Source organism: Myotis lucifugus, unplaced genomic scaffold (assembly GCF_000147115.1).
Source record: "Myotis lucifugus unplaced genomic scaffold, Myoluc2.0 scaffold_19, whole genome shotgun sequence".
In the NCBI taxonomy this organism is placed as follows: domain Eukaryota; kingdom Metazoa; phylum Chordata; class Mammalia; order Chiroptera; family Vespertilionidae; genus Myotis; species Myotis lucifugus.
In genome coordinates this window covers 3180220-3206082 of record NW_005871067.1, presented here as the reverse complement: position 1 = coordinate 3206082, position 25863 = coordinate 3180220, and the positions used below count along the sequence as shown (strand labels likewise).

Here is a 25863-nt window from a genome sequence, read left to right as displayed (position 1 = left end):
TATTGATGGTGCACAACAAAGTAGGGCTCCCTACGCCCCTCCCTTTCTCCAGGGGGTCTGGGATGGAAACGGTGGTTAGGAGATTCTTAGTGTGTTGGGGGACCAATCTAGGTCAAGGACTCCCCAGCAGCTGAGGGCCTCTCTTCCTCTTGCTGGGGCTGGTGGTCCAGGGGACTCTTACTCCTTGGAGGCCATGTGGACCATAAGGTCCACCACCCTGTTGCTGTAGCCAAATTCATTGTCATACCAGGAAACGAGCTTGACAAAGTGGTCATTGAGGGCAATGCCAGCCCTGGCATCAAAGGTGGAGGAGTGGGTATCACTGTTAAAGTCACAGGAGACAACCTGGCCTTCAGTATAGTCCAGGATGCCCTTGAGGGGGCCCTCTGATGCCTGCTTCACTACCTTCTTTTAAAAAAAATATATTTTTATTCATTTCAGAAGGAAGGAAGAGGGAGAGAGAAATAGAAACATCCATGATGAGAGAGAATCATGGATTGGCTGCATCCTGCAAGTCCCTCACCGGGGATTGAGCCCACAACCCAGGCATGTGCCCCTGACCAGAATCGAACCCGGGACCCTCCAGTTCATAGGTTGATGCTCTATCCACTGAGCCAAACTGGCTAGGGCTTCACTACCTTCTTGATATCATCGTATTTGGCAGCTTTCTCCAGGCAGCAGGTCAGATCCACAACCGACACATTGGGGGTGGGGACACGGAAGGCTATGCCCGTGAGCTTCCCATTCAGCTCAGGGATGACCTTGCCCACAGCCTTGGCAGTGCCAGTAGAAGCAGGGATGATGTTCTGGGAAGCCCCTCGGCCATCATGCCACAGCTTCCCAGAGGGGCCATCCATGGTCTTCTGGGTGGCGGTGATGGCATGGACTGTGCTCATGAGTCCCTCCACGATGCCAAAGTTGTTGGGATGACCTTGGCCAGGGGGCCAAGCAGTTGGTGGTGCAGGAGGCATTGCTGACAATCTTGAGGGAGTTGTCATACTTGTCATGGTTCACACCCATCACAAACATGGGGGCATCGCAGAAGGGGCGGAGATGATGACCCTCTTGGCTCCGCCCTTCAAGTGAACCCCAGCCTTCTCCATGGTAGTGAAGACACCGGTGGGATCCACAACATACTCAGCACCAGCATCACCCCATTTGATGTTGGTGGGATCTCGCTCCTGGAAGATGGAGATGGACTTTCCATTGATGACAAGCTTCCTGTTCTCAGCCTTGACCGTGCCTTTGAACTTGTCATGAGTAGAATCCTACTGGAACATGTACACCATGTAATTGAGGTCAATGAAGGGGTCATTGATGGCAACAATATCCACTTTGCCAGAGTTAAAAGCAGCCCTGGTGACCAGGCACCCAATGCGGCCAAATCCGTTCACTCCGATCTTCACCATCATGTCTCAGGGTTGTGGCTGCTGGCACAGCGCAGGAGGAAAGGCTGTCTGACCAACGGGAGGAGCAGAGAGCCTGTACTGGGTCTTTGTATATAATATGTATCCTAGTGATTGTCATGGTCAAAAAAGTTTATAAGACAATTCTCTATAATGTATTCCTTTATACAGTGTTTTAAAGTATATAAGAATGATATGTTTACAGACTGTAAAACCTCAGAGGGAAGGCAGAGGAGGATGGAAGGTCAGCGAGATCAACCAATGAACTCATATGTGTATATGCACAACCCAGAGACACAGACAATACAGTGGTGAAGGCTTGCCGGGAGGGGAGGGGAGGAGAGGGAAATGGGAAAAAAAGGGACATATGTAATATTTTCAACAATAAAGATTTATTTTTTAAAAAATGATATATTTAGACTTAAATATTATAAACTAGAGGCCCAGTGCATGAATTTATGCACCAGTGGGGCCCCTCGGCCTAGCCTGTGGGATTGGGTCGAAACCAGCTCTCCGACTCCCCCTAGAGGTCCCAGGTTGTGAGAGGGCGCAAGCCAGGCCGAAGGACCCCACTGGTGCATGATTGGGCCAGGGAGGGACTCGGGAAGTTGGCCAGCCGGGGAGGGACCATGGGAGGGTTCTAGGGCGTGTCCAGCCCTTCTCGCTCAGTCCTAATCGGCTGGACTCAAGCAGCAAGCTAACCTACCGGTCGGAGTGTCTGCCCCCTGGTGGTCAGTGCACATCATAGCAACTGGATGACTGTTTGACTATCTGGCCCCTAGTGGTCAGTGCATGTCATAGGGAGCAGTTGAGCGGCCTTAGCATATCATTAGCATATTATGCTTTGATTGGTTAAACGAACGAATGGATGACCAGACACTTAGCATATTAGGCTTTTATTATATAGGATTAGGAGAAGCATATCTTGGAAAGGCAGCTTGGTGAGGTGGTTTAGAATATGGACTCTGGAGCCAAGAATTCTAGGGCCCTGAGTCCCTCTTGCTAGCTATGTAATCTTGGATAAGTTTCTTATCCTTTCTTTGCCTCAGTTCCTCATCTGTAAAAGTGTTACAGTCATATTAACTACTTTACATGTTGGTAAGAGGATAAGGAGTTATTATTCACATCAAACAAAGAACAACTTCCTTCTTCCACATAAAAATTTCCTCAGTGCTTCAATTATTAAAATATTGCCTTTTTCTTTTCTTTATTTAGTAAATTTTTAAAATTGATTTTTAGAGAGAGAGAGGAAGGGAGACAGAGATAGAGATAGAGATAGAAATAGAGAGAAACATTGATTTGTTGTTCCACTTACTTATGCATTCATTGGCTGATTCTTGTATGTGCCCTGACCCTGGATAAAACCCTTGGAGTACTGGGATGATGCTCTAATGAACTGAACTCCCTGCCCAGGGTTTGTCTTTTTTTCTCGTTAATGGTAAAAGTTAACATGTTAGTCTACCTTAGCTCTCCAATTTCCTGCCCCAAACAATTCTTTCTTTTTTTAATATCCTCACCCAAGGATATTTTTTCTATTGATTTTTAGAGTGGAAGTGAGGGAGGTAGAGAGAGAGAGAGAGAGAGAGAGAGAGAGAGAGAGAGAGAGAGAGAGAGAAAAGAGATGTGAGAGTGTCACATTGATTGGTTGCCTCCCATACAGGCCCCTAATGGAATGAGGATGGAATCTGCAACCCAGGGTAACTGCCCTCAACTCAGAATTGAACCGAGATCCTGTGGTGCAATGGATGACACTCTAACCCAGTGGTTCTCAACCTTCCTAGTGCTGCGACCCTTTAATACAGTTCCTCATGTTGTGTGACCCCCAATTTCATTGTTACAAATTGAACATAATTAAAGCATAGTGATTAATCACACAAAATATGTAATTATATATGTGTTTTCCGATGGTCTTAGGCGACCCCTGTGAAAGGGTCGTTCGACCCCCAAAGGGGTCGCGACCCACAGGTTGAGAACCGCTGCTCTAACCACTGACCAACACAAGCCAGGACTAAATAATTTTTTGTTTAAAAAATATATTTGTATTGATTTCAGAGAGGAAGGAAGAGAGAGAGAGAAAGAGAGAGAGAGACATCAATGGTGAGAGAGAATCATTAATTGGCTACCTCCTGCATGCCCCTACTGGGATAGAGCCCACAACCTGGGCATGTGCCCTTGACCGAAATCGGACCCGGGACCCTTCAGTCCGTAGGCCAACGCTCTATCCACTGAGCCAAACCAGTTGAGGCAACAATTCTTTTATCTGGACTTCTAGTCTCCTAGTGTTAGGGGCAAGAAAGGAATATTGGGAACTGGCTATCATTGTGGGAAGTATTGATCATGCTCTGTTAATCATGATTGCCTTGTGTTGGTTAAAGAAAAGACATTCTGACCTGGCTGGGAGTTGTATGCCCTCGGGACCTGGGAGTCAACCTTGGAGTTTGACATGCTTGCCCCAGACCTTTACTACCCTATTGTCTGTGTCCATGGGTTATGCATATATGCATACAAATTCTTTGGCTGATCACTTTCCACCCACCCTCTGCCACCTTCCCTCTGAGATTCCCCAGTCTGTTCTATGCTTCTTTTTCTCTGGATCAATTTTGTTCATCAGTTTATTTTGTTAATTAGATTCCACATATGTGTGAGATCATGTAATACTTGTCTTTCTCTGGCTGACTTATATCGCTTAGCATAATACTCTCCAAGTCACTCCATGCTGTATCAAAGGGTAAGAGATCACCCTAACCTGTTTGGCTCAGTGGATAGAGCGTCAGCCTGCGGACTCAAGGGTCCCAGGTTCGATTCTGGTCAAGGGCATGTACCTTGGTTGCGGGCACATCTCCAGTAGGAGGTGTGCAGGAGGCGGCTGATCGATGTTTCTCTCTCATCGATGTTTCTAACTCTCTATCCTTCTCCCTTCCTCTCTGTAAAAAGTCAATAAAATATATTTAAAACAAAACAAAACAAAACAAAAAAAAAACAAAGGGTAAGAGATCCATCTTTTTTTTATAGCTGCATAGTATTCCATGGTATAAATGTACCACAGCTTTTTTATCCTCTAGTCTACAGATGGGCACTTGAGCTGTTTCCAGATCTTAGCTATTGTAAATGGTGCTGCTATGAACATAGGGGTGCATACATTCTTTCTGATTGGTGTTTCTGGTTTCTTAGCATATATTCTTAGAAGTGGGATCACTGGGTCAAATGTCAGTTCCATATTTAATTTTTTTGAGGAAACTTCATACTGTTTCCATAATGGTTGCACCAGTATGCATTTCCACCAGCAGTGACAAGGGTTCCCTTTTCTCCACATCCTTACCAGCACTTGTCATTTGTTGATAGTTGCCATTCTGATAGGTGTGAGATGATACCTCATTGTCATTTTAATTGGCATCTCTCTGATCAGTGACTTTGAGCATTTTTACATATCTCTCTTTGCCATTTATGTGCCCAGTATGGAGAAGTGTCTATTTAGGTATTTTGCCCATTTTAAAAAAAAATAGATTATTTGTCTTCCTTTTGTTAAGTTGTATGAGTACCTTATATATTTTGGATGTTAACCCTTTGTCAGATGTATCACTGCCCAATATGTTCTCCTACACGGTGGGCTTCCTTTTTGTTTTGTTGATGGTTTCTTTTGCTGTGCAGAAGCTTTTTATTTGGATGCAGTCCCATTTGTTTATTTTCTCCTTAGTTTCCTTTGCCCTAGGAGATGTATCTCTAATCATATTGCTATGAGAGATGTCTGAGATTTTACTGCCTATGGTTTTGCCTGGGATTTTTATGGTTTCTCAACTCACATTTAACTCTTTTATCCATCTTGAGCTTATTCTTGTGTACGTGGGTGTAAGTTGGTGGTCTAGTTTTATTTATTTTTGCATGTATCTGTCCAATTTTCCCCAACACCATTTATTGAAGAGACTCTGTCCATTTTATGTTCTTGCCTCCTGTGTCAAATATTAATTGAGCATAATGTAATGGCTTGGGCAATTTTTGGGGTCTCTGTTCTGTTGGATTGACCTATATGCCTGTTCTTGTGTCAGTAACAGGCTGCTTTGATTACGGTGGTTTTGTAGTATAACTTGATATGTGGTATTATGATTCCACCAACTTTATTCTTCTTTATCAGGATTGCTGTGGCTATTTGGGGTCTCTTTTGGTTTCATATATATTTTTGGATCTGTGAAATATGCTGTTGGTATTTTTTAAAATATATTTTTATTTATTTCAGAGAGGAAAGGAGAGGGAGAAAGAGATACAAACATCAGTGATGTTTTTATCACTGATTGGTGAATCAGTGATTGGTTGCCTCCTGTATACCCCCTACTGGGGGATCTAGCCTGCAACCTGGGCATATGCCCTTAACTGGTATCTAACCCAGGATCCTTCAGTCTGCAGGCAGACACTCTATCCACTGAGCTAAACCAGCCAGGGCTATGCTGCTGGCATTTTTTTTCCTGTTGGTATTTTAATAGGAATTGCATTGAATCTGTAGATTGCCTTGGGCAGTATGGACATTTTAATGATGTTATTTTTACCAATCCATGAACATGGTATATTTTCCCACTTATTTATATCTTTATCTCTTTTTTTCCAATGTCATGTCATTTTCCAAGTACAAGTTTTTTACCTTCTTGGTTAAGTTTATCCCTAAGTATCTTAATGTTTTTGTTGCAATGGCAAATGGAATTGTTTGTTTAGTTTCTCTTTCTGAAGAGAAACTATAATAATAAAAGGGTAATATGCTAATTAGACCAGATGTTTTCGAGAGGTCATTCCAGACATCCTTCCTGATGAAGCTGGGGCCGGAGGGAAGACAGCAGGGTCCTGGGTGCCTGGGGGCAGCCCGAGGGAAGCCAGCCTGGGTCCCAGATGCCTGTGGGTGGCCTGGGCGAAGCCAGCCGGGGTTCTGGGTGCCTGCAGGTGGCTGGAGGGAAGCCAGTGCCAGCAGCCGGGGGAAGGAAGTCCTACTCTTGCATGAATTTTTGTGCATCAGGCTTCTAGTTGGTTTGTAAAAAAGCCATTGATTTTTTGGTGTTGATTTTGTATCCTGCTACATTGACAAATTCATTTATTAAATCTAGTAGTTTTTGATAAAGTCTTCAGGGTTTTCATGTACAATATTATGTCATCTGATAATAATGAGAGTTTTACTTCCTCCTTTACAATGTGGATGCCTTTTTTTTTCATTTAGAAAAATGTTTAACATGTTCCTTATTGAAAAAAGAATATTTCTAAGTTTTTGCAACAATGAATGAATTTGGTCTTAGCTGTGCCATTCTATTATTTAAAGCTTTCTACTTTTTTATTATTTTAATTATTTTATTTTATTTATTTATTTATTTATTTATTTATTTATTTATTTTAAAAATATATTTTATTGATTTTTTACAGAGAGGAAGGGAGAGAGATAGAGAGTTAGAAACATCGATGAGAGAGAAACATCGATCAGCCGCCTCCTGCACATCTCCTACTGGGGATGTGCCCGCAACCCAGGTACATGCCCTTGACCGGAATCGAACCTGGGACCCTTGAGTCCGCAGGCTGATGCTCCATCCACTGAGCCAAACCGGTTTCGGCTATTTATTTATTTTTAATGCTTAAAGTATTACAAAGGGTACTACATATGTCTCCTTTTTTCCCCCGCCCTTGACAATCCCCTGGCCTCCCCTACCCCCCAGTGTCTTATGTCCATTGGTTATGCTTATATGTATGCATATAAGTCCTTCAGTTGATCTCTTACCCACCCCCCCCTTCTGCCCCCCTACCGTCCCCGGCCTTGCCGCTGTAGTTTGACAGTCTGTTTGATGCAGCTCTGCCTCTGTATCTATTTTTGTTCATAAGTTTATAATGATCTTTATTATCCATGAATGAGTGAGATCATGTGGTATTTTTCCTTAATTGACTGGCTTATTTCACTTAGCATAATGCTCTCCAGTTCCATCCATGCTGTTGCAAATGGTAAGAGTTCCTTCTTTTTTTACAGCAGCATAGTATTCCATCGTGTAGATGTACCACAGTTTTCTAATCCATTCATCTACTGATGGGCACTTAGGCTGTTTCCAGATCTTAGCTATGGTGAATTGTGCTGCTATGAACATATGGGTGCATATATCCTTTCTGATTGGTGTTTCTGGTTTCTTGGGATATATTCCTAGAAGGGGGATCCCAGGGTCAAATGGAAGTTCCATTTTTAGTTTTTTGAGGAAGTGGATGCCTTTTATATCTTCTTGTTGTCTGATCGCTGTGCTAGGACTTCCAGTACTATGTTGAATAAGAGTGGTGAAAGCTGACTTCCCTGTCTTGTACCTGTTCTTAGGGGAAATGGTTTCAGTTTTTGCCCATTGAGTATGATGTTCGTTATAGGTTTATCATATATAGCCTTTATTATGTTGAGATATGCTCCCTCTATTCCTACTTTGCTGAGACTTTTTATCAAAAATGGGAGTGAGCCTGGCTGGTGCAGCTCAGTGGTTGAGCATTGACCTATAAACCAGGAGGTCATGGTTCAATTCCCGGTCAGGGCACATGCCTGGGTTTGCAGGCTTGATCTCCAGTGTGGGGTGTGTAGGAGGCAGCCAATCAATGATTATCTTTTATCATTGACTAGAGGCCCAGTGCATGAAATTCGTGCCCTCGGGGGGGGGGGGGGGGTTGTTCCCTCAGCCTGGCCTGTGCCCTTTTCCACTCCGAGAGCCCTCGGGGGATGTCCGACTGTCGGCTTAGGCCCACTTCCCTAAGCCGGCAGTCATATATCCTTTGTGCTGCCATGGAGGTGGGAGAGGCTCCCACCGCGGCCACTGTGCTCACCAGCCATGAGCCTGGCTCAGGGCTTCTGATGGAGCAGCACTGAGCATCTGCCCCCTGGTGGACAGTGCATGCCATAGCGAGTGGTCAACCGGTCAACTGCCCCCTGGTGGTCAATGCACATTATAGCGAGCAGTTGAGTGACCTTAGCATATCATTAGCATATTACGCTTTGATTGGTTGAATGGCTGACTGGACGACTGGACACTTAGCATATTAGGCTTTTATTATATTGGATGTTTCTATCTCTCCCTCTCTCTTCCTCTCTCAAATCAATAAAAATATATTAAAAAATAGTATTGGTATTTTGTTGAATGCTTTTTCTGTGTCTATTGATATGATCATGTGATTTTATCTTTCAATTTATTTATGTGATGTATCATGATTATTGATTTGTGAATATTGTACCAGCTTGCATCCCTGGAATAAATCCTACTTGGTCATGATGTATGATCTTTTAAATATGTTGCTGGATCTGATTTGCCAATATTTTTTGAGGATTTTAGCATCTATGTTCATTGGGGATATTGGTCTGTAATTCTCTTTCTTTGTAGTGTCTTGATCTGGTTTTGGAATTAGGGTAATGCTGGCCTCATGAAAGGAAGTGGGAAGACAAGTATTATGCGAATATTGTTATGTTTCAGGTTTTCCCACAGCTCCCTTAAGCAGTCCTCGTGTTCTTTTTTTTAAATACCTTTTTATTGATTTCAGTGAGGAAGGGAGAGGGAGAGATAGATACAAACATCAATCGTGAGAGAGAATCATTGATTGGCTGCCTCCTGCATGCCCCCACTGGTGATTGAGCCCACAACCTGGGCATATGCCCTGACAGGGAATTGAACTGTTACCTTCAGGTTCATAGGTCAGTGAACAACCCTTTACCCCCACCAGCTATGCTATCCTCCTGTTTTTTAATTGTTTTTTTTTCTTTTTGTTTATCTGATTGAGTGATTTGTTTCTACTCTGTCTTCTAATTGATTGATCTGATCCTCAGCTTTTCATAATCCGATCTGCATTCCTTCCAATGTGTTCTTTATTAGTGATATGTCATTCTTCATTTTCAACTATTTTTTTATAGTTTCTGCTCTTTTCTCATGCTGTTGAGCATCTTTACCATCATTATTCTTTTAAAAAAATATATATTTTACTGATTTTTTACAGAGAGGAAGGGAGAGGGATAGAGAGTTAGAAACATCGATGAGAGAGACACATCGATCAGCTGCCTCCTGCACACCCCCACTGGGGATGTGCCCGCAACCAAGGTACATGCCCCTGACCGGAATTGAACCTGGGACCCTTGAGTCCGCAGGCTGACACTCTATCCACTGAGCCAAACTGGTTAGGGCACCATCATTATTCTTAACTCTATATCAAATAAATTTCTTATCTCCATTTCATTTATCTTTCCTTCTTGAGAAATGTCTTGTTTTTTCATTCAGGGTTTTTTGTTTTGTTTTTTGTTTTCTCCCCATTTTGGCTGTCTGTTTGGGTTTGTATGTAATATGTAGATTTGCTACACCATGCAGGCCAGTGTTAAATGCTGTTTCTGACTAATTAGATCAGGCAGAGTCTCAAAGCCTCCAAAGACCTGTCTCTGCCTGCAGACTGATTTGATTCAGTCTTGAGTAGCCTCAGGCAATCATCCACAGGTGCGGTGAGAGGTTTTCCAACATGGTGGGGCAAATGCTTTGGCCTGGAGGCTAATTGTTAGTCTCCTAATGGGCCTCAGAAACTCCATAGCATGGGGCAAGGGGTTTTCCAATAGGGTGGGTCAACTGTCTTCCCCCCAGGCAAAGACCACCTGGTTAGCAAAGGTCTGTTTGAGAAAGATGACCTCCGCAGTGTGAGGGAATTAACTCAGCACAGGAAACTGGGGTGTCTGTCTTCTGAGCTCTAACTCTAGTGTTCCCAATCCTGGCTTCTGCCCACACAGCTTCAGGCCACTTGGTCCTCTCTCTGCCAGAACACAAGGTGAGTGGCTGCACACAAGATTTTGTGCATTGTTCCTTTAAGAGGGTGCCAGCATTATAGCCACCTCTCCCTGGCAGACAGCAACCCTGTTGCTTTTCACAGCCATATGTTATGTGGGCACCATTCTCAGTTTTGCTGCTTTCTGCAGGGGGGCCCAGCTTGGGGTTATACCCCAGAGTTCTCAGTGACAACCCCCCATAGCTGAGATATCTCTCTGGAACTTCAGGATTAGGCAACTACTAACCTACTTTCTGTCTCTATAGGTTTGCCTAGTCTGGACAATCACATAAATGGAACCATATAATGTGTAGTCTTTTGTGTCTGGATTATTTAATGTAGCATTATGTCTTCAAGGTTCATTCATATTGTAGCATGTATCAGAATTTCATTCCTTGTATGGCTGAATAATATTCCATTATATGGATAGACCACACTTGTTTATACATTTATCAGTAAACAAATATTTGTGATGTTTCTACCTTTTGGAAATTATGGAAATTAAAATATATTTGTAAAGTTCTTTAATGTAAATTAAGTGTAGTATAAAAAAGTTATTATACAAATTCCACCCCCCCCCCCCCCCAGTTCTAAACTCTCAACTAAAATTCTCCTTGAGCCCAGCTGGGGTTGCTCAGTGGTTGAGCATTGACTTGTGAACCAGGGGGTCACGGTTGGATTCCTGGTCAAGGCACATGTCGAGCTTGTAGACTTGATCCCCAGTTTGGGGCTTGTAGAAGGCAGCTAATCAATCATTCTCTCTCATCATTGATGTTTCTATCTCTTTCCCTCTCCCTTCCTCTCTGAAATCAATAAATATATATTTAAAAAATATTGTCCTTGATATTACACAGGCAACCCAGTTAATATCTTCATAGACAAATGAATTTTAATGATGGAATACCAAATGTGAATAATATAGAGTATTGTAATTACTATTCCTGTTAATTATAAAACAGCAATAATGCCAGGGAATTCGTAGTTGTACAAAGCTTCCTTGAACTCATGTGGGAACACAATCTATCATTTAAGTCTATGACATAACTTATAAGGGGGTGGTATAAGTTTTTATGGACTTATTACAGTGTTGCTCTGCATTTGGTAGTAGACCATTTGCTATGAAGATAGTGCCATCTAGAATGTCATTGCATGTCCTGGCGGTGTGGTTCAGTGGTTGGAGCCTCTGCCCCTTGAATGGAAGGGTCACTGGCTCCATTCTGGTCAAGGGCAGGTACTTGGGTTACAGGGTAGATACCTGGCCCCTGGATGGGGGTCTGGGTTAGACAAAAATACCCTAGGGTGAGGATTAACAACAATAAAAAGTCAATGCAAAACATAACTGTGTACTATAAAGTTTTATAAGGATATTTCATTCTATTGAGAACTGAAACATTTACAATTATGAAATAACAGTTTTGCAAAACCCTCATCCTCAGTGATACTATTTTGAGAAAGCTGGTTGAAATACATGTTGGATATTTTTCAAGTTAAATAAGGAGAATTATATTTATTGCATTTCGCTCTAGATGAAAGAATTACTTGATTTTTTAAAATTCATAATTCATGAATCCCAATTTCTATTGCTATAAGTGGCGTCTATGATCACTGTCAGTCTTTATTGAGACCTTCGAGGATGATTGACTTCATTACAAACTTCTTGTTCAACTTCATCTTGTTGAACGTTCAATGGTAACAACACGTGTCTATTAGTAGGCGGTGGTGGATAATGGTGGAATTGAGGTCTTAATTCATCCAAGCATCCATGTCCCCGTCGTTGTCATCCCGCTACCCGCCGCTAGGGCGGGACCTGAGTCCAGGAACGGAACCGGTCTGGCGTGCGCCCGAGACGTCGGGTGGACTGGGAACAAAAGAGGAGCTGTGGCCCGTGGGCTGCCACCTGCGGTGACGGGGCTGGCGGTGGGTCCGTCACCCGGGAAGTCCACGGTGCAGCGTGGTAACAGCGCCAGCGCCCAGGACACCGCGGCGGCCCCGGCCCGTCCACCCTCGGGCCAGGCTCCAGTGGCGCCCCCAGGGCCTCCATCTTGGCCTTGGGGAAGGGAGCGGTGTCTGGGTCTCCTTGCCGTCTCCAGTCCCTGGGCCCCACACGGGCGCTGAGAGCAGGCTGTCCCTTGGTCGAATGGCACAGCGCGGCGCAGCGGAGTCAGCCCAGGGACACGTCGCCCAGCCCCACAGACCCGGTTCCGAGTGGTCCCGACAAGATGGAGGACGCCGTCTCCTCCCGCAGCCATGACGGGCGGTGGCGGTGCTCCTCACGGGATGAGGCGCGGGTGGACGTGCGTCCGCCCCAGATCGCTCAGCGACGCCTTCGCCCGTCGCCCCAGCCGTTGGCCCGGGGCTACTCCTGCCCGTTGCCCCGCACGGGGCCTCCAGCCTCCAGGATTTGGACACGAGGGCGTAGGGGACATCGAGGCAGCGTCCCTCCCCGGGCAAAATGCTGGGAACCGCCGCGGCGGACTGGACGCCCCGGCCGAGCGAGGGCAAGCGGTCCGGCCTCTGTGTCTCGGACCACCCCGACACAGGAGTCCCCTGACCGCGGCAGGTCCCGCGGCTACGAAAGTCGGGCCGCTGACCCTACGGACCCGGTGGGGGCGGGGCGGGGGGCGGGAGTGAGGAGGGAGGAACGCGTCCCAGGCCACAGCCAGCTTAGGGGCCAGGGAATGGAAATACAGGGGGTGTGGCTTGCTCCTGACGGACAGCCTCACGGGCCATCCCTTCATGGGATTCCTGAAGGAAGGCCGACTCAGCCAATGGACACTCCCCAGGCTCCCCCGGCAGGCCCTCGCTAGCCAATGGGGATGCGGAGGGCGGAGCGCGCTCGGGCTCAGCCCGCCGCCGCCTCCGCCTTCGCCTGCTCTCAGCACTAAACCCGGGACTGGACCGAGCGGAGTTGTGCGCGTCGCCGAAGGGGGTGGGTCGGGGGAGGGGAGGTTCGTTCCGCGAAGCCGCAGCCAGAACCGGGTGAGGCTCGTCCCCGCGGTATTAGCAGTCCTGGCCCGCGGACGGTGGGGGTGGCTGGGTGCAGCGCAGCCTTGGGAGGTGGAGGCGGAGATGGGAGAGGGCGGCCTCTGGAGCCTCCCACCGGCCCGGGACTAACCCCCGCGGCGCGGCCGCCGTCGTCGGTGTGCGCCCTACCCGGGAAGCTGGTCCGGCCTCGCTCATGTCACGGCACCGTCGCATGCGGCCCCTTTGCCTGCGGGCTCGCTTGCGAGGCCGGGAGGGCCGGGTGAGGACGCCGGGTTGGGGGCGCTCGGCGGGGGCGCGGGCATGTTCCTTTCTCTCGGGGGGGGGGGGGGAAGGGGTAATTTGGGGGGAAGGGGCGGTAGGTCTTCCCGCTCCCGGGACTGCGCCGGAGCTCGGGGTCTCCAAGTTTGGGGGTGAGGGTCCGCGTCCGCGGCGGGGCCTGCTCCGGGCTCCCCTCCCCGGCACTGCGCGGCCCTGCCCCGCACGTATTGTTTGGCTGGGTCTCTAATGGCGGACGGGGAGACAGCGCAGCCGGTCGCCGACTGCGGGGGTTGGGGGGGGACAAGTCTCAGGCCCAGGGCTAAGGCTTGGGGCAAATATGGGAGCTTTCAGCCCAGCGGCGATGTGAGCCGCTCCTAAATTGGAGTTGGTGCCCGGAGTGACGGGAGAGACCCCGGGTGGGCCCATTTGGGAGAAAATGCTGGCGTCGAGGCAACGTTTGCCCTTCCCCCGCTCTCTTCCCTGGGGCAGGTTGGATGCCCTCCACCTTCTCCCTCCAGATTTTGCATTTCACTTGGGTTTTGGGACCAAATTCATATTTTACGCCATTTTGCTCCGCTTTACGTACGAGGGATTGTTGGTCTCGTGTTGGGCAGTGATAACAGAAGGACCGAACCTCCTTGACCTCATATTCCCTTTTCTTTTTCTCATGGGAAGGGCTGGTTGTCCTACCTGGATAGCTTGTTCTTGATACATTTCTCGTTTTTCCTCTTACCCCAGGAGCAGGAATCGCTTTGAACTCCGTGTGGTGAATTTTTGACAGAAAGCGAGAAGGAAAACACCCTCATTGTGAGTCCTTTGCCCCCGATTTGTTGCTCTTAGAGGAAGTTGTCAGGTTGTAGGTGTTCAGACCTGGATCTTGTCTGTCCAGGTGTTTTGAGGGGGAGGAGCTTTCCCTTGGCGGCAGCTGCCTGGGTAATAATTGGGAGTGGGTGCTGCTGTTGCACCGCTGCAGATACTGCTTCTGCTGCTGCAACACAAACCTCAGGTCCTGCAGCTAGCTGCTCACATTACCCAGAGGTGGGTTGGTGGGAAGGAGGGCATATTTCTTGCGCCCTCTAGAGTTCCACAATGGGAACTGAAGTTATTTCGTTTTGGTATGCAAGAAACCATCCTTTACATTTTTTCTACCTTTACAATGGTAATTCATCGAAGGGATCGGAAAAATAGGAAGAACCATTTAACTTTTTGTTTGTGCCTGATTTAAAACTCATGCTTTTACTCTTAGGGTTCATGAGTTGGTAGGTCTCTTTCATGTCTTTGATTAGGCCTAAGTCCACTCCTTTAGTACTCCTAGTTCAGCAACTAGTATGCTGATCACACCAGCCCATTGCTCTCTGAGTTCCCCATCTTCTGTGCTCAGTAGTCTTCACTTGAGTCATTCCTTTTTTTTTTTTTTTTTAATAAATGATTTAAAAATTTTAAAATAGAGAGAGAAACATCGATTTGGTGTTCCACTTATTTATGCATTCATTGGTTGATTCTTGTATACTATGACTGGGGGTTTAACCAACAGCTACCTGGCCAGGGCTTCACTTGAGTAATTCTTAAATATGTTAACTGAGTTACGTTTAGTGCTTGTAATTTGCTGATTTTAAGTCGGTCTGGGAATGTTCTAGATAATAAGATAAACATAACCCGTCAAAACCTCCCTCATTTGAAGTTAGTTACAAAATATTAGTGAAGTTAGCATTCTGGACACATTGTATCTCTTGAGCCCATTGACAGTTGATATCATAACTTGAAGATCTCTGTCAGAGGTGAGTCATAAGTTTAGCTTATACTTAGGTAGAGGCACAGATGGGGTCCCTCAGCCTGGCCTGCGCCCTCTCGCAATCTGTGATCCCTCGGGGGATGTCAGACTGCCAGTTATGGGATTGGGCGAAACTGGCAGTCCAACATCCCCCAAGGGATGTAGCAGTGCGAAAGCAGCAGGCAGCTGGAGAGGCTCCCATGGCCACAGCTGCACTCGCCAGCCATGACCTGGCTTCTGGCTGAGTAACACTCCCGCTATGTAAGCACACTGACCACCAGGGGGCAGATCCTGTGTTGAGCATCTGGCCCCTGGTGGTCATTGGGTGTCATAGCGACTGATCATCCAGTCACAACGGTCCTAAGGGTCGCTTAGGCTTTTATATATAGAAATTATTAAGTCGCAAATGGGTCAAAAGACAGTTCATTGATGACAAATATTTGCTGAATACTGATTGTTAAAGATGATGTGAGGATGATAGCTTATATTAAATAGGTATCATTTAGGCGCAGTGCAGGACACTTTCATGTATTATTTCACTTAATCTTAGCAGATAGGCTGGGGGTAATTAAAATAGTATGTATTGGCCTAGTCGGTTTGGCTCACTGGATAGAGCGTCGGCCTGTGGACTGAAGGGTCATGGGTTCGATTCCGGTGAAGGGCACATGCCCGGGTTGTGGGCTTGATTTCCAGTAGGGGGTGTGCAGGAGGCAGCTGATCAATGATTCTCTTTCATCGATGTTTCTGTCTCTCTCCCTCTTCCTTCCTCTCTGAAATCAATAAAAATGTATTAAAAACAAACAACAACAAAAAACTCCTCTTTAAAGAAAAATAGTATGTATTGAGCCCCTATTGTGTACCAGCACAATTGTAAGCTAAATTTTAAAAAAAGTTTATTTAGAAACTTTCAAATTTATGATTAAGAGTAGTATATTGAATTTCTGTGTACCTATCATTTACATTTTGTAGTTTCCACACATGTCTAAACTAATTTTTAACATGTATTAAGTAATTTAGTCTTCATGAAAACCCATTGATATAGGTACTATTTGTTTTTCTAATTTGTAGAGGAAGAAAAATAATGCCAAAATGTCATTCTTGTTTTGCTTAATAATTTAACTCCGAATTAAAAAGTATTTTAAAACACCAGTTAATGGAGTTTTAATATGCCAGTCAATAAGATACAGAGAACCTGACAATTTTTAATTGACTTTGCTTAAATAAGTTCTTTATTATACTTAACATTTATCGGGCAGTTCCTGTTAGGTGCTATTAGATGTACTTACAAAGTATCTTTACAGTTAAAATATTTTGCATAATTATGGCATTTTAGAGCATTCTTTTATTTTTTATTTATTTTTCAAAATTTCTTAAAAAATGGAGTTTTAGAGAGATAGGAAGGGAAAAAAACATTCGTGTGAGAGAGTAACATTGATTGGTTGCCTTCTGCATACCCATTGTTCGGGGATCGAACCCACAACCTTTGTATGTACCCTGACTGGGAATCAAACCTGTGAACGAAGTTCAACCAATTGGGACACTCTGACCAGGGCTAGTGCATTCTTTTTTTTTTAAAATATATTGGTTTTTTACAGAGAGGAAGGGAGAGGGATAGAGAGTTAGAAACATCGATGAGAGAGAAACATTCATCAGCTGCCTCCTGCACACTCCCTACTGGGGATGTGCCCGCAACCCAGGTACATGCCCTTGACCGGAATCGAACCTGGGACCCTTGAGTCCGCAGGCCGACGCTCTATCCACTGAGCCAAACCGGTTAGGGCAGTGCATTCTTAATAGTATGAATCACCCTCCCCTGCTACCTGTCCTTTTAACCAATTGGAGGAAATGTACAGCATGGTCCCTACTTTTCCATGTTCTAATATTTAATTTCATGGGCTAGACTTTATACCTCATTTGATGAGACAGTCCTGTATCACTCAGATGTCACATAGGTGCTGACCTATGGATGTTTCAAATTTTTCATGGATATGGAGCTTGATATAACATATTGTACAATTGTTTATAGTCTTTTTTTTTTTTTTAAATCCTCACCTGAGTATATGCTTTTATTGATTTTAGAGAGGGGGGGGGGAGAGAGAGAGAGAGAGAGAGAGAGAGAGAGAGAAAGAGAAATATCAATGTGAGGGAGAAACATCAATCACATCAATTGGTCGCCTCCTGTTTGTACCCTGACCTGCAACCTTGATGTATTGGGTCGACATTCCAAGCAACTGGCCAGAGCCCTAGAATAAATTTTTTTTTTTTTTTTAGAATAAATTTTTGTATACCATTGAAAAATATTATTTAGAGTTAAAAGATGTGTGTATAGGGGTTTGCAAAATCACTTGATCACATGACTAGTTTGGGATTTGTTCTAACATTGAAAATTAAAAGTAATAAAATTTAAGGAAAATTCATTGTCTTTAATTTGGAAGAGGGTATACTGTTGGAGATTTTATTTTTACTGATTTGATCAATGTCCTGTAAGTATTATTATTCACTATTTTAAGAAATAATTTAAGAGTAAACTTTGGATATTAGAATAAATAGATAATGAATATGTAATAGATCTGGTTTTAACAAAATTAGTATATTTCATTGTTATGTGTTATCTTGTTTTGTTATCCTTCTTGAAGAGTTATCAGATTATAGTTAGAGAATTTCAGCTATTTTTTTAAATATCAATAGGCTGCCAAGGATCAGGTTTCTCTTTGCTAGAGGTTCTAGATTTTTTTCCCTTTTCAGTATAGTTCCTAGTGAATTTGAAGTTAATTTTGTGAATTTAAAGTTTAAAAATATACACCTAAAATAATTACATATTGTTGTATATCAGTTAAATCTTTAATAAGCAATGTGTAAAATATTTTATTCTTAAATTATTAAATATTTTAGTATGATTCTGTTATTAAAAGTTAATGTTAAATTGTAATTTTAAGACACTTTTACTAGATATAGAATTGTTGCAATATCAAATTAAAGAAATTATGAAAGGTCTATCGTAATTCTTGCAGTAAACTTATTTCTTTCTAACCATTTAGATTGAATAGGAAAAAATACTTAAGTGCCTATTTTCAGTAAAATGGTTATCACATAGTTAGAGGTTACAGATAGAATTTATAAAATGTGACTAGCCTGGCCAGTGTTGCTCAATGGTTGAGTGTTGACCTATGAACCAGGAGGGCACAGTTCGATTCCTAGTCAAGGCATATACCCGGGTTGTGGGCTTGGTCCTCAGTGTGGGGTGTGCAGGAGGCAGCTGATCAATGATTCTCTCTCATTATTGATGTTTCTAGCTCTCTCTCCTCCTCCCTTCCTCGTTGAAATAAAGGAAAATATATTTTAAAAAATTAAAAAATAAAATGTGACTAATTCAAGGAGACAAATTATTCAGGTTTTTGCTTTGCTTTGTTTTTACGTTATAGCAATGCCATGTGTATATTACTTTTGTTATAGTAACCTACATTACTTGTATGGATTTATTTTTGTATGAATTTGGAACTGAAATCATGGTTTTCTAACTAAAAATATTAAAGAAACTTTTCTTGTAATGCTGGAACAGTTTTATAATAATTCATATCAAAAAGGCACATTTTTTACATCTTTTGACTAGGAAGAGTGTTTCTTGGATTATTGAGTTGGACTAAATAATTCAGGCTAATCAGGGCAGCGTAGAAGTCATTTATTTAACAAATTACGTATTACAACATGTACTGTATATCATGCATACAAAAAAGATGTTTTCTATTAACAGTTGGCTAGCAATTTCTTTGCCGCTATGCTCAGACGAGCATTACATGTTGACTTTGAATGGTACACTCCAGAACCCTAATTTGGAATTTGTAAGTTGTTGGTTAGGTCCAGTGTATGTCTTAGTGAATTGTGCTTTCAGTTCTATAGAATTAAGGAAATGTTAGAGTGGAAGTGAAAATTTAGATTAAATTAAACTTTTATTATATCTACTTGTTTTAGATTTATATTTGTATTTTTTTCTTTGAAGATTGTCATATTTTATTTTAATTGCTCTAGTTTATTTCTGGCTCTAACATGTATGAGAATCCTTTTTTAAAAAATAAAATCTTTATTGTTGAGAGTACTACAGATTTCTCCCCTTGTCTCCCCCCACTGCCTCCCTCTATCCGGTTCCCTCCCCACCCCAGGCCTTTACCACCCGACTGTCTGTGTCCTTAGGTAAGATCTTTGGTTAATCTCTTCCTGCCCCCCTCCCACTTTCCCTCTGAGATTCGTCAAATCTGTTCCATGCTTCCATGTCTCTGATTCTATTTTATTGGACCAGTTTATTTTGTTCATTTTATTTCTTGTTGTTCATTTTGATTTTTAGATTCAGTCGTTAATAGGTATGTATTTGTTGCCATTTTATTCTCCATATTTTTGATCTCTTCTTCCCCTTCAACATTTCATGTAATACTGGTTTGGTGGGGATGAACTCCTTTAGCTTTTTCTTGTCTGTGAAGCTCCTTATCTGACCTTCATTTCAAATATATATTTTTTATTGATTTCAGAGGTGAAGGGAGAGGTAGAGATAGAAACATAAAGGATGAGAATCATTGATTGCCTGCCTCCTGCACGCCCCTACTGGGGATCGAGCCCACAACCCTGGCATGTACCCTTGATTGGAATTGAACGTGGGACCCTTCAGTCCTCAGGCCGATGCTCTAGCCACTGAGCCAAACCGACTGGGGCTGGCCCTCAATTCTAAATGAGAGCTTTGCAGGGTAGGGTAATCTTGGTTGTAGGTTCTTGCTATTCATCACCTTGAATATTTCTTGTCACTCCCTTATGGCCTGCAAAGTTTCTTTTGAGAAATCAGCTGATAGTCGTATGAGTGCTCCCTGGTAGATAACTAATTGCTTTTCTCTTGCTGCTTTTAAGATTCTCTCTTTGTTTTTAGCCCTTGGCATTGACATGATAATATGTCTTGATGTGGGCTTCTTTGGTTTTCTCTTGTTTTGGACTCTCTGTGCTTCCTGGACATGTAAGTCTGTTTCGTTCACCAGGTAGGGGAAATTTTCTGTCATTATTTCTTCAAATAGGTTTTCAATATCTTCCTCTCTCTGTTCTTCTTCTGGCAGCCCCATGATGTGAATGTAGGTACGCTTAAAATTGTCCCAGAGGCTCCTTAAACGATTTGCATATTTTTGGATTCTTTTTTTTTTTCTTCTCTTCTGATTGGGTGATTTTTGCTTCCTCAATTCCAAATCATTGATTTGATTCTCAGAATCCTCTACTCTACTGCTGAATCCTTATAAAGTATTCTTTATTTCAGATAGTGTATGCTTAATTTCTGACTGGTTCTTTTTTCATGTCTTTGACACTCTCATTAAGATTCTTGAAAATCTCATTAAGATCTTAAGTAAACTTATAACCATAGTTTTGAACTCTGTATCCAGTAATTTGCTTGCTTCCATTTTTTCCATTTGTGACCTGTTTCTTTGTCACAAATCACTGATGCTGCACATGCCCTATTGGGGATTGAGTCTGCAACCCGGGCTTGTGCCCTGATTGGAATCTAACCGTGACTTTGTGGTTCATAGGTCGACGCTCAACCACTGAGCCCCTCTTTCCGGGCCTGGACCTATTATGTTTGTCAATTGATTTTGTTCATTAGCTTCCACATATGTGAGATCATTTGATATTTGTCTTTCTCTGACTGGTTTATTTTTCTTTGCATAATAATCTCCAGGTCTCTCCATGCTGTCTCAAAGGGTAAGAGATCCTTCTTTTTCACTGCTGCATAGTATTTCATTGTGTAAATGCTCCACTGCTTTTTTTATTCATTCATCTATTGATAGGTACTTACTTGGGCTGTTTCCAGATCTTAGCTATTGTAAATTGTGCTGCTATGAACACAGGGGTGCATATGTTTTTTCTGATGGGTATTTTGGTATTTGTAGGATATATTCCTAAAAGTGGGATCACTGGGTCAAATCGCATTTCCATTTTTTTTCTTTGTCTTTTTATTTATTTTTATTTTTTTAAAATCTTTATTGTTCAGATTACATTTGTTCCTCTTTCCCCCCCCCTCCCATAACTCCCCTCCTCCCAGTTCCCGCCCCACTCTCCGCCCTCACTCCCCACCCACTGTCCTCATCCATAGGTGCACGATTTTTGTCCAGTCTCTTCCCACATCTCCCATTCCCCTTTCCCCCCCAAGAATAGTCAGTCCATTCCCTTTCTATGTCCCTGATTCATTATAATCACCAGTTCATTCTGTACATCAGATTATTTATTCACTTGATTCTTAGATTCACTTGTTGATAGATGCATGTTTGTTGTTCACAATTTGTATCTTTACCTTTTTCTTCTTCCTCTTCTTAAAGGATACCGTTCAGCATTTCGTATAATACTGGTTTAGTGGTGATGAACTCCTTTAGCTTTTCCTTATCTGTGAAGCTCTTTATCTGACCTTCAATTCTGAATGATAGCTTTGCTGGATAAAGTAATCTTGGTTGTAGGTTCTTGGTATTCATCACTTTGAATATTTCTTGCCATTCCCTTCTGGCCTGCAAAGTTTCTGTTGAGAAATCAGCTGACATTCGTATGGGTATTCCCTTGTAGGTAATTGAGTCTCTTTCTCTTGCTGCTTTTAAGATTCTCTCTTTGTCTTTTGCTCTTGGCATTTTAATGATGATGTGTCTTGGTGTGGTCCTCTTTGGATTCCTTTTGTTTGGGGTTCTCTTCGCTTCTTGGACCTGTAAGTCCATTTCTTTCACCAGGTGGGGGAAGTTTTCTGTCATTATTTCTTCAAATAGGTTTTCAATATCTTGCTGTCTCTCATCTTCTGGCACCCCTATAATTCTGATGTTTGTATGCTTGAAGCTGTCCCAGAGGCTCCTTACACTATCTTCGTATTTTTGGATTCTTTTTTCATTTTGCTTTTCCGGTTGGGTGTTTTTTGCTTCTTCGCATTTCAAATCTTTGACTTGATTCTTGCGCTCCTCTGGTCTGCTATTGGGTGTCTGTATAATATTCTTTATTTCAGTCCGTGTATGCTTAATTTCTAGTTGGTTCTTTATCACAGCATCGAGGGTCTCATTAGATTTCGTGAGGCTCTCATCAAGTTTATTGGCAGCTTCTAGCACATTATTGCAAGCCCTCAAAATTGCGTTTTTTAGCTCTATATCCTCCATTTCTGTCATGTTTTTTTGTCTCCGCATTTTTTATGCTTTCTTGGTGCACCCCCTTGTGGTCTTTGTGCGCAGTCTTGTTCTAGTTAAGCCTTGATTGTTGTAGTTAATACTAGAGGGATTTGACCACCAGGCAGACTGGCTGTGAGAATCACCTGTATCTGCAGTGGAAGAACTTCTGTCCTCTGGAGAGGTGCTAATCTAGCCTTTGCCTGAGGCTATCCGGCAAATGGCTCTGTGCAGGGCTTGGGCGGGGCTGGTCACACGGGATCAGGGTGGGCGGAGGGAGCAGTTATGGCTGCTCTCAGTCCCGTTCCCAGAGGCTCTGCTTCTCAGAACCCCAGCAACCGCTGCAAACCTCGGAGAGAAAGCTGCCCTCACATTCCAACTGATGCCAGACAATCCCGCTTCTCCCGTTTGAGTCTGAGTCCCTAGAGACTTGCCCGGATCTGGAGCTCAGAGTCTGAGACTCCCTCCTGATTGAAAACGACAACCGCGCCCTCAGCCACCAGCCCGCGTTGCGCGCGCACCTCCGCACCTTTATATTTTCCACACTGCGCCTCCTCTTTCCTTCTAGTTGAAGAGTCTCTCCTCAGCCAGCCTTCCTGTGGTTCTGGTTGATGTCCGTTCCGTCTCTTAGTTGTATTTTTGAAGTGGTTGTTTGCGGCAGCAATCTCAGGTGTTTACCTATGCCGCCATCTTGGTCTCTCCTCCCTCATTTCCATTTTTAAGTTTTTGAGGGAACTCATACTGTTTTCCAAAGTTGCTGCACCAGTCTGTATTTGCAGTGGCTGTGTGCCTAAGGTTCCCTTTTCTCCATATCCTTGCCAATACTTGTTGTTTATTGATTTATTGATGATAGCCATTGTGGCAGGTGTGAAAGGATAACTCAGAGTTGTTTTTAATTTGCATCTCTCTGATGATATTGACATTGAGCTTTTTTTCATATCTATTATCCATCCATATGTCCTCTTTGGAGAAGTGTCTATTCAGATCCTTTGCCCATTTTTTAATTGGATCATTTGTCTTCCTAGTGTTGAGTTGTAGTAGTTATTTATATATTTTGGAAATTAACCCTTTGTCAGATGTATCATTGGCAAATATGTTCTCCCATACAGTGGGTTCCCTTTTTATTTTGATTATGGTTTCTTTGCGTAGAAGATTTTTTGTTTGATGTAGTCCCATTTGTTTATTTTGTCCTTTGTTTCTCTTGCCCTAGGAGATGTGTTGGTTAAAATTCTGCTATGTAAGATGTCTGAGATTTTGCTGCCTATGTTTTCTTCTAGGATTTTTATGGTTTTGCGACTTACATTTAATTTGGGAAAATTGGACAGGTACATGCAAAAAAATGAAACTAGACCACCAACTTACACCATACACAGGAATAAACTCAAAATGGATAAAAGACTTAATGTAAGTTGCGAAACTATTTTTGCCTGTTTTAACATTGTATATCCTGTTTCTTAATCAAATGAATTTTAACACCTGCCTAGGAAGTCATTTCATTTTGTATCTCCAAATAGTTTTATGTTGCACATCAAAGATAAGCTTCTGTTCAAGTTAAACTTTGTCTTCCATGACACAAACTCCTGACTTCTATTATTCCCTTGTTCTCTTCATTTGTATATCACCTTTTCATCCTTGATGTCCTTGCTCAGAGGTTTTTATCCAATCTTCCTCCTAACTCGTTTTGCACTTAAAAGAAATATCACACAGTATCAGTAATAGCATCCTATGTTCTCAGTCTAATTTTGCTGTTCTTATTTGAGGCATAATCACATTTTAGTAAAGTGAAATTTGGTGAGATGCCATGTAATGTGGTTTTAATGGTATTTTGGGACTTCATATGCAAAGAGGGAATTAGTGGGTCTTAATTTTGCAGCTTTACTGTCTAAATCAGTTTTTATCACTTGAGTGTTGGTAGGGGACATAAGTTTGGAGTCAGGTTGGTGTTCAAATCTGCCTTGCCCAGGAAGGAACTTTTGGTGTGATGAATGTCTTCTAAAACTAGATTGTGATGATAACTGCATAAGTAGTATATAAATTTCTTAAAACTTACCAAAGTTTTCACTTAAAATAAGTAAATTTTACTGTATGCAAATTATCTCATCTATCTATTTATCTATCTATCTATCTATCTAAAAGCCTAAGTGACTGGCCGACTGGCTGGTAGCTATGATGTGCACTGACCACCAAGGGGCAGACGCTCAACGCAGGAGTGGGAACCACAGGCATGGAAACATGGAACAGACTGATGAATCTCAGAGGGAAGGGGGGAGGGTGGGAAGAGATTAACCGAAGATCTTATATGCATACTAGGGTTCCAGTGCACGGATTCGCCCTGGTACATGGATTTCTGCACCAGTTTTGGCCCAGTCCCCTCTGCCTGGCCTGCGGGGATTGGGCCAAAACTGGTTCTCTGACATTCCCTGAGGGGTCCCGGATTGTGAGAGGGTGCAGGCGGAGGGACCCCAGATTTGTGCACCGGGCCTCTAAGTGCCTCAATAAAACTTTTGCTCTACTATTTACCAGTTGGTAATCTCTGATGAGTCATTTAACCTCTGAGTCTTATTTTATTCATTTGACATAAGACTATAGTAATGCCTGCTTTCCTAAACTTGCATATGAGATTACGATTAACAATAATATAGGCTATGTGACTGCCCAATAGTAGGTGCTCAGTTAACAACAGCTACAGTTATCTGTACAGACTAAACGTGAATTAGTTGCTATCACTGGTACAGTAAACTCACTGAATGCTCATCTGATAGTAAAGAGAAAGATTCTATTTTCTTGACCAGCTCCCCACTGCTGGCTCCTATATATATATTTTTTAAATAAGTCTTTATTGTTCAGATTATTACAGATGTTCCTCTTTCCCCCCCCCCATAGCTCCCCTCCAACTGGTTCCCACCCCACCCCATGTCCTTACCCCTCCCCCCGCCCCCCCCATCCTCGTCAGTAGGTGTAAGATTTTTGTCCAATCTCTTCCTGCACCGCCCACTTCCCCTTTCCCCCGAGAATTGTCAGTCCACTCCCTTTCTATGCCCCTGATTCTATTATATTCAGCAGTTTATTCAGTTTATAAGATGTTGTATTCACTTTATTTTTAGATTCACTTGTTGACAGATATGTATTTGTTGTCACTTTGTTGTTCATAATTTTTATCTTTACCTTTTTCTTCTTTCTCTTCTTAAAAATACCCTTCAGCATTTCATATAATCCTGGTTTGGTGGTGATGAACTCCTTTAGCTTTTTCTTATCTGTGAAGCTCTTTATCTGACCTTCAATTCTACATGATAGCTTTGCTGGGTAGAGTAACCTTGGTTGTAGGTTCTTGCTATTCATCACTTTGAATATTTCTTGCCACTCCCTTCTGGCCTGCATAGTTTCTGTTGAGAAACCAGCTGACAGTCGTATGGGTACTCCCTTGAAGGTAACTAACTGTTTTTCTCTTGCTGCTTTTAAGAGTCTCTCTTTGTCTTTTGCCCTTGGCATTTTAATTATGATGTGTTTTGGTGTG

The 25863-nt window shown here is 43.1% G+C and overlaps 1 protein-coding gene and 1 pseudogene across 20 annotated transcripts in view; one reads left to right on the top strand and one right to left on the bottom strand.

Moving 5' to 3' along the window:
• Window positions 1–134: 134 nt before the first annotated feature.
• LOC102426773 lies at window positions 135–1425 on the bottom strand (annotated as a pseudogene).
• Window positions 1426–13004: 11579 nt separating this feature from the next.
• The window catches only part of ZMYM2 (zinc finger MYM-type containing 2), a 150278-nt gene continuing 137419 nt past the window's right edge, over window positions 13005–25863 (top strand). For 10 of the 20 annotated variants that reach the window (XR_002828421.1, XR_002828418.1, XR_002828417.1 and 7 more), the window contains exons 1-2: window positions 13173–13425; window positions 14163–14231. The gene's annotated coding sequence lies outside the window, so the exon portion shown is untranslated. The other 10 variants (XM_023751130.1, XM_023751129.1, XM_023751132.1 and 7 more) reach the window with 4 other exon arrangements.